The sequence below is a fragment of the Capsicum annuum genome, chromosome 12, assembly GCF_002878395.1.
Source record: "Capsicum annuum cultivar UCD-10X-F1 chromosome 12, UCD10Xv1.1, whole genome shotgun sequence".
NCBI lineage: Eukaryota > Viridiplantae > Streptophyta > Magnoliopsida > Solanales > Solanaceae > Capsicum > Capsicum annuum.
The window spans coordinates 58,291,319-58,300,541 of NC_061122.1; the positions used below are offsets into that span (position 1 = coordinate 58,291,319).

General features: G+C 34.5%; 1 long non-coding RNA gene across 6 annotated transcripts; it reads left to right on the top strand.

Annotated features, from left to right (window-relative positions):
* The first annotated feature begins 569 nt into the window (after window positions 1-569).
* Window positions 570-5,412, top strand: LOC107851754. 6 transcript variants are annotated; one of them, XR_001669150.2, is made up of 4 exons: window positions 570-673; window positions 1,599-2,439; window positions 3,374-3,858; window positions 5,057-5,412. It is a non-coding gene; the product is annotated as an uncharacterized LOC107851754 (long non-coding RNA). The 6 variants fall into 6 exon arrangements; XR_001669149.2 differs by lacking the exon at window positions 570-673 and adding an exon at window positions 685-788; XR_007048350.1 differs by lacking the exon at window positions 570-673 and adding an exon at window positions 764-824.
* Window positions 5,413-9,223: the final 3,811 nt, after the last annotated feature.

The window sequence follows — 9,223 nt, forward strand, 5'->3', positions numbered from 1 at the left end:
GATTTAACTATTTTATCCCTCCTCGTAGTTGTATTATGATATTTCTAGAGTGTGGAAGTGATTGACATGATTTTCAATTCATTTTGGTATCATTTATGTGATATTGTGATTTTTGATGGTTTCGAAAACCTTATTTTAGATTTTATTTACTACTTTGCTTGGTCGGCCTATGATGCCTACTGAGTACAATTGGACTGTACTCATGCCTATTGCGGCCTTTCGGTGCAGGTCCTAGCTCGAGTTTGCCTCAACTTGCTTAACTCGAGCGATTATTGGAGCTTCCAAGGTAGTGGTTGGACATTCATGCGTTCGAGTTCACCTCTAACTTTCTAAAGTAGTTATGTCTTTATTAGTATTCGGAGACATATATTATTTCTTTTGGTTATTTTTCGATGTATTTGACTCTTGTATTAGTAGTTCTTCCACTATTGACACGTGATTTTAGGCATATTTGATATTTTGAATAAGTTTTTTTATGTTGTTATGATTACTTCTATGATTCGACTTCATTCTAGAAGCCTTACCTTGAGATATTTATATCTTTTTCTATTTTTATATAAGTTTGGTGATAGGCTTACAAGTAAGGTATATTGCGATAAGTGTCATAATCACCCTCATTTTTTTATGGTGACATGAATGCCTACACTTTTCTTATATGATGAAAATAGTTCAGGTTAATTTTCTTCTACCCCATTTCTAATTATTTTCTATTATTAAAGTAACTTTAATTTCTAATCTTGTTCTTCGATCTGGGCCACTTAAAAAATTCATTAAGAATTAGGGGTAAGGTATGCGTACGCACTACCTTCCGGACCCTACATCGGGTGTGTTGCGAATAAATTATGAAGATTTTAGCTGTCTTTTAACAACTCCTTTAATGTGTAATAGCTTTGAAGTATATCATAACTTTTTTTCATCTTGAATTCTTTCAAAGATTTGCAGTTTCATTTTTTGCCCACCAACTGTTTCTGAAAATGCCTCAACCAAATTTCATCCATCATTCATCAAATTATGTTAATATATATTGTGGGTTCTTCAAGTTTATGTAACTGGTTTGAGAAAATTAATGATTTTGGTTTGAGGCTTAAAAATTTCTTTGAACAAAAAGAGTACTGGAAAATGGAAAGATATTTTTTTTTTAGTGTTTGTATTTTTTTTTTAGTGTTTGTTGTGTTTTAAAATCACCACTAAATAAAAGCCAATAGATTTTTTTTAGCCTGTTATGTAATTTTGTGGAGTATAAAGAGAGAGAGAATGATAACTAAATGTAGCAAAGTTGGTTGGTTGGCCTCTCAGGCGAGTAGCTTTTGCTCCTTAACTTTCTTCAGATACATTGGGATTGTTTGTGTTAGGATCAAAATAATTAGGTGTCATGCAAATTCTAATGAAGCAAACCGCGGAAGATGATTTGTTACGAGCTTTAATATTAGAATTTACAGCCAAAAAGGAAATTTATGGGAAGATAGAGGGTTATAGGCTGATGTTATCACTTTAAGCCTGTACATCAAATTTTCTTTTCGCTTTGGTGAGATGGATGTGTATATTGCTTGAAAATTTAACACTTTAGACTAACACATCATCTTTTGGCTTTTACCTAGGAAGAAGAAGAAGACATGATCTCCTTGATTCACATATCGCTTGTCTGTAACTTGTGAAGATGAGAAGATATTTAAAAGGTACGAGTTCGTTGTGATGAGCATGTTTTCAGTGAAAACAAATGTTAAGAGAAATTTTCAGAACAATATGAGATGAGACTTTGGGAGGGTATTAGCCATCTCTATTCTTTGAAAGTTATGTTTAAAATCAAACGGTTCGAAATATTGACAAATGACAAAGTTTTCGGAAATAAAAAGAAATTAGTAATGACGCAACTTATATTATCTCAGACACTTGTCACATCTTGACCTCAAATTCAAAAAAAGTAATTAGTATCATAGAAATTTGAGGAAGAAACTCATTAAAAAATGAAGCACCACAAAAGAATTAACAATTCGGCCAAAAATGAATGTCGTCAAAGGTTGAGTTAGTCCTTTGCCAGTAGTTCCAAAAGTTCCAATGGTCATTAGTGTAATATCGATGCTTGGGGGTAATCTCTCTTTGGCTTCTTCGGTTCCTGAAGTGCAACTGTCCCATTATATTCCAACCTTGGAAAAGCTTGCAACTCTGAGGTTGCTTCAGCAGGTTCTCGCATTTATCTTTGGAGTCCTTTGTCATTTGATATTTTGTCTTACATTTTAACTTTTGACTGTGGTTATTTTGTTCTTTATATGTCTACAGGTATCTTAGGTGCATCTGACAATTCAGATTAGTGACCTATCTAAGAAGATTCTATTCTTTGACTTTGCTGTTATTGAGAAGATTTCTATGAATGCTATTAGGCATAATTTTGTAGCCATTAAAGTTAATCAAATTAAGGGTGATGTCTTCTTCGGTACACAGGTATAATTGTGTTCACTGTATGTTCCTCTTCTCTATGTTCCTACGTTGGGTGGAAGATTACCTACATGATTTCTTCTCCCTGTTTGAATGAAACTGTTGGCTTAATTCATCACTAAAATTTACCTTGTTTTATTTCTTAAAGATTTTGGTGCTTTATATCTTTTACATTTTTCTACACATGAACAAAAAAACTGCATTCACTGGGGAGAAAGTAACGGTATAGCTTGGGGGGGTTGGCGGGGGGAGATCAAATTGTTGGGAGATTTATCTTAAGTTTATGCTAAGTAAATTAGTGGGCGTCTTTATGTGTCTATCAAGCACTCAAGCTAGCACAACAAGTACATATCTTGCTTGCTAGATTGAATGTGGGCTGGACGGTGTAGTAGAGTTCTGATAATTGTTTGACTTTGGATGTAGATTTTTTGCAGATTAGCACTTTGTGCTGCTTCTGGATTTTGGACATACGATGTTGATGTTGGGTGAATTTATGCATTCTAGTTTTACTATTATAGCCTTTTTAGCCTTGTTTTAAGGATGATTCTTATGCTATATGTGTTGATAATAATATAAATGAGCATTTATGTGTCCAAGTATGTGTTCACAATGTTTAATGGTGTTTCAATACAACTTTTGATTCAATTCGACCATTTAGAGTTTAACTGAGAAAACTAGTGTGACTAGCTTGAGCTAGGTGTTGTCTAGTCGCTTGTGTTGAGTTCTAATGTGTTTTAATGAGTTACTAAGATTGTTATTATGTATTTATATGTGAAACAACTTGTTTATAATGTTCAAGGGTCAATTGGATCAAGCCAAGGGTCAAAACAATGAGTTAGAGATCAAAGTGAAATTAGCCTATGCTAAGCTCGTGTTTTTGATTCACCGTCTTGGATATTGTGTTGTTTTGAGCTCTAAATTGTTGTGTTTAATGCTTTAGGATGCTTGGTGAATGGATTATGATGATATATGAAGTATATACAAGCTTCAAATCAAGTGGAAACAACTCAAAAAGGCTCGAAATGGCTCAACGAAAGCACAATACAAAAATTGACTCCATTTGGAGTCCTGAAATGTCGAGGGCGCGTGTGGACGATAGGAGTGGCCAATTGACGTGTGCAAAACACCACTGGATTCATAAGAGGCCAAAAATAATGACCCAATGGCGCGTGTAGCTTTTAATGGCGATGAAGGAGGCACCGCGATGCGGTGTAATCGTGGTAAGATTCTGGAGTTTGACAATTGCCAATTCACTCACCACCGCGACGCGGTGGCCATCAAAAGCGGAAAAAACTGCCCAGCTGAAAGGAAATAACATGGAAACCTAATCCTAGTCGGTTTATGACTTGTTTACTATAAATATAACGTGTTAAATCACGTTTTAATCATCTTGGAACCCCTAGATCGATTGGAACAACATTGGAGGTTATCACTTCTTTTTAGGTTTTTATTTCCTTAATTTAGCTTTATTTATGGTTTTAATCATTCATACAATTATTTGGATATTGATTATGACTATGAGTGGCTAAAAACCTCTTTCCAAGGTTAAAGCCAAGAACATGAATACTATTGTTTTGAATTAAGTTCGTTTGATTTGCTTATCATTATTGATTGTTTGTTTATTCTTGTTATAACTATTTTAAGGATTTGCGACCCTTAGAATACATCAATTGTCTACCTTTTGATCTCGGAAGAGGGAATATGAAGATAGAACATGGGAATAAATAAAGTATAGTTTGTATTTCTTTATGAAATAAGGAATTGAAATTAGTATCTTGGACATGGATGTACTTAGATGTCTTACTTGATTCAAATGTAGGATGATAGATTAAAGAACTTAAGTGGAACATTACATCCCCGCTCAACGATGTAGTTGTAAGGTTCAACTTAGGTAAAGGATTAGAGGTTGGGAAACCATAATCATGCAACTAACCCTACGAATCAACAACCAAGATAAACAAGTTAACGAATGAAGTTCAATAAGTATGATTGTTTGAAAGTGCTTTAACCCTGGTTTTCCTCCTATTGATTGTTTCAAGATCCTTACATTACGCATTGTTTACTTTTCTCTAGTTATAAATTACAAACTCTCTTTTCGGTTACGTTTGCATCAACTAAATCGAAATTGTGAACTAAAATAGAATTGTTATTGAATCAAGTCTCCTTGGGATCGACACTTGGCTTCTTGAAGGCCACTTTATTACTTGATAAAACCACGTACACTTGTATGTGTGCTTGGGCGCTGTCAGATGTGGCATCAAGTGAGAAGTTTTTCTATCCTTTGTTAAGCTTAACGTTATACCTTCGTTGTTTAATATATTGATCAAGTGTTGTAGAACATTTTTGAGTGTGTTTCCTAAATACTTATGTGAAAAGATTTTGAATGAAGCTATGTATACTATTTTTGGTGCATCTGCTTCGCATATATACTGTCATTCCTAGAAGCTTTGTTTGAAAGTGTAGGAGGTGGAAGGCCAGACCCAACCTTTACCTTTTCTTCAATTTTAACCATTTTTATTTTTTAGTTTTCTTACTGATTTGTTTTATCCTTTCTTTTGCCTTACATGGCATTAGAAAAAATTAGAATAATTCGTCACATTTTCATTTATGTTTTTGTTTTCAGAGTAATGAGGCTGAAGGATCCCGGGATCAGTTATCACTTTTTGCTGAATTCCTTAGTAAGTTGCAGCAAGTCATGAAGATACTGACTGACAGGTTTTAAGAATTAATTTGCTGGAATCATAGTGGGATGAAAATGATAAATAAATTCCCCTTTCCCAACAGAGAACATGCAAAGTATGACACCGTCATTGTTCTCAACTCTTTGATCACTGTGTTGTATTTATCATATGCTCAACGCAATTGAGTGTTGTAACCTGTGTCATAAGAACTGACCCCAGCTATAGTATTTCACTATCCACAAGAGAAAAATGCATCAATGTCAATTTGTTAAAAGTATTTTTCTATTTTCGTTCTCTACCCTATTTCTCACGCTTCTTTGTCTTGTCCATACATAAGTAGCTTTTGGTTCTTCCAGTTCCTATTTATGACAAGGTACTCTCATATAGATGTGTAAGGCATATAACTCACTTATGATTTGTTTAATAAACCACTTGAAATACAAAATTGATTGATCTCTTTTTCTCTCTTTCTGTCATGCTTATGATATTTACTATCTATGGAGCAATATGTAATTGCTTATTAGGCTTTGATAATTTTTCTTTAGTTGGAATGACGATTTGCAATTTGAAGTCAGTTCCTTAACTATTGAGTTATGATTATGCCTTCGCCAGCTGTTTTTGCTGCAATAAAACATCACTTGATCAAGTGAGGTTTAGATAGTACAATGCTTCTGAAGCTAGAAAAATCGTGTGAAAATTTATAGATAAAAGATTTTCCCATTTTTCTTCTGCTTTCAAAAAATTTAAGGTATTTTCTTCATCTCCACTTTTAGTTTTTCTTTTCCTTTTTCCTGTTCCAAGAACCTTCAGCCTACATGTAGTAATTTATTTTGAGTTTTCTGATTTCTTTTCCACAATATGGTAGTTTTTGCTATGCTTTCTTTCTTGGAAGATTCTTTTGCTTTCTTCCAGGTATTATATCTTTTGTCCCTTACACTATCAAGAAACTTGCAAAAACATATACAAACAAATATTTTTGTCAGGCTTAATTATCTTCTTTCCCTTAAGCTATAAAGATGGAAAGTTCAGTTAATTTGAATGTAGTGTTACACTAAAGTCTGATTTTTTTTTCAAGATTTTTGTTTGAACTTAACCTCTCTCTATATCAACATGAATATATGCTCATCTGCAGTGGCGGAGTCAGACTTTTGGTTAAGAGTGTTCATAGTTTTCCTTGGACAAAGAACTGTTATACCTGCAAAGGTTCGAACCCGGGTTGTTGATGCAGAAATGCACACTCTTGACCACTAGATTATGCTTCTCTAGTTTGTCAAGGGTGTGCAACAACATGTATATAACCATAAATATCTATATTTAACCTATATACTCGAAAAAAATTTCCGACAAAGGGTGGTGGCTCCGCCACTGCTCATCTGTGTGAGTCGTCTTGTTTAATTGCCGCTATATTTAAGTAGAGTAGCATTTTTGAACGGAGTCATACTTACTATGAATTGTTGATAGATAGAAAGAGCAAGAAAAGACAATTAATTTACATATTTACAACTTGTATGTGCTATTAAACGTTTATTTTAGGACTTCACCATCAATTAATTTGTGACTATCTGCTACTGTTTTGACAAATGGTTGGTGTCAATCTATTTGTGACGATCTGCTACTGTTTTGACAAATGATTCGTGTCAACCGTTTGCCATTGTTCTTGAGTATGTTTGAAGCTACCTTTGTTACTACTTGTTGGACTGCTCTAAATGTCGATATTGTCCACTTTTCTTGGTCGCTTTTTGAAAATGGTCAAATCACTTCTGCTGCAATGTCAGGTTAGTTGAAAGGAATTACATGTAGGTGTTACCTCCCCTTTTTAATTATGCATCAAATGCAACATTCTAGATTAATTCAGAACGTAGTGTTGATTTTGTCAAATAAACTCATTTCTTCAGCTTCAATTAATTAACCTACACTAAAAGCTAATAATAGTTTCAGCTTTACATGGTTTTGGTTACTGTTTGTATCGTTTCGCCATCTGCACTTCATCATTGTCTCCTTAGTTTCTACTATTTGTTCATCAAATTGTGCAACTATTAGTGCTACACAACAACTGTTATTTTCCATATACAAGTACTAGAATTTGTATTAATACAACAACTTCATAACAAGTTCATGTATGAACAATAACAGTTTTGAAGTTCTTTAACACCTTCAACACAAGATTATTACTAATCCATCTAAGAAGTGTGTTAGATATCAGAAAATAGATGAAACAGAAATTTTAGACCAAGTCCCCCGAGTTCACGCAGTGTCCTTAAGGAATAATTCCCCTCACTGTATCCGAGGTTATGAAATTTTTCTCCCAGGATAAAATGACCTTCAATCCAATTATAGCGGTACCTCAAATAATTGGATTTCATGAATGCACTCAACGGTTTGAATGATCACATAGAATATTTTTAAGAGAAGAAGAGTTTTGTATTCTGAAAATTTCGTATGTAAACCTGTGAATGAAAGCAGGTTTATATATCCATAACACACCTCTTCTGAAAAGAGACAATGGTTCACTTCAAAGGTTGTACCTTTTTCTGAAAAATTATGTCTGTTTGTCCAAGGAATATGTCTGTTCCGAACAGGCATATCATTTCTTGAAGCAGTGTGTCATTTCGCTGAAGGATTGCATCCTTTAGAAGCACTAGTTCAAAACAGTGCATCCTTCTGAAGCATCTTTTCAGTTCGAAACAGCTTATGCATGCATGTTTCGAAACACTACTGAAGTGCATATAAATGGAGTATTAAACACAGAAAATATTTACTTTAACACAGAAAATATTTACTGCGTTATTCATTTTTCCCTTTGGTATTTTTCAGAATTATCCAAATCCAAATTCGAATCCGAAGCAGAGTCGAGCGAGCAACGATGACGACGGCGCGAGGCATCTCTTATTTCTTACCTCACTTAGCATGTGGAGTAAGTGCTTTCTATTAAAACACTTCAAAGTTCCCTTCTTCCACCAATGTGGGAGAATTAGTGAACTTTTTAATTTGGGAGTATACCTTCTAAATTGGTGTCTCCTTTTTTCCACCATTTTCTCTCCATTTTCCATTCACACCTTTTTTCATACATATTGAACCCAACAATCCCCTACATGAATGGGGAATGTCTATTTTTCGTAAAAATTTATGAGCAAGTATGTGACCATCAAGCAAAGACTGATTGTATCTGGATAAATGGGTTTCCCTTTGAACTTTCCGTAGTGAACATGCATCGGATGCACTCGATCAATTGGTAGATTTGATATCTTTGAACCATCGATCTTTAATATACACCTAGACAACACATGTCACACAACCAGCCTTTTACCATTTATGATTCTCAGGGTTTTATTATTTTCATCCATGAACACGTCCCGGTTTCATGAGAGCTTAGAGAATAGGCCTTTACTAACATTTTCCTTGAAGCGGCTTCTACTTCACCCTCACATGGATGATTTCTAAACATTTAATCCTATAGATTAAACTATTTGGTCAAATCTGCCAAATTTAGATAATCATTAAAAGACTTTTCACCTTAAGTCTTATCCTAGTTTACAATACAGTGTCTACATCATGAGAATGGGTTGGGTAATTGACAATGTTGAACCTGTCAGACACAACTTTGTTTGATCTCCTTGAACCTAGCTCTTGGGATCTTCAGTCTGCTAGATAGAGTTACCGTTATGCTGACTTGTCCTAGGCCTTAAACTCATTTCCTTGGATGTCCTTTCTACTCCTTCTCTAGATAGGCCATTTGTAAGCGGATTCAACACCTTATCCTTTGACTTTACATAGTCAACAGTGATAATTCCACTAGAGAGAAGTTCCCTAACAGTATTATATCTCTATCGTATGTGATGAGATTTACTGTTGTACATCATGCTCCCTGCCCTACCTATTGCCGCTTTTCTATCACAGTGTATACATACTAGTGCCACTGGCTTGGGCCAATGCGAAATATCTTCCAAGAAATTCCAGAGCCATTCTGCTTCTTTACTGGCTTTATCCAATGCGATAAATTCAGATTCCATTATAGAGCGAGCAATACAAGTCTGTTTGGATGATTTTCAAGAGACTGCTCCTCCACTGATAGTAAATACATATCCACTCGTGAATTTTACTTCGTTCGA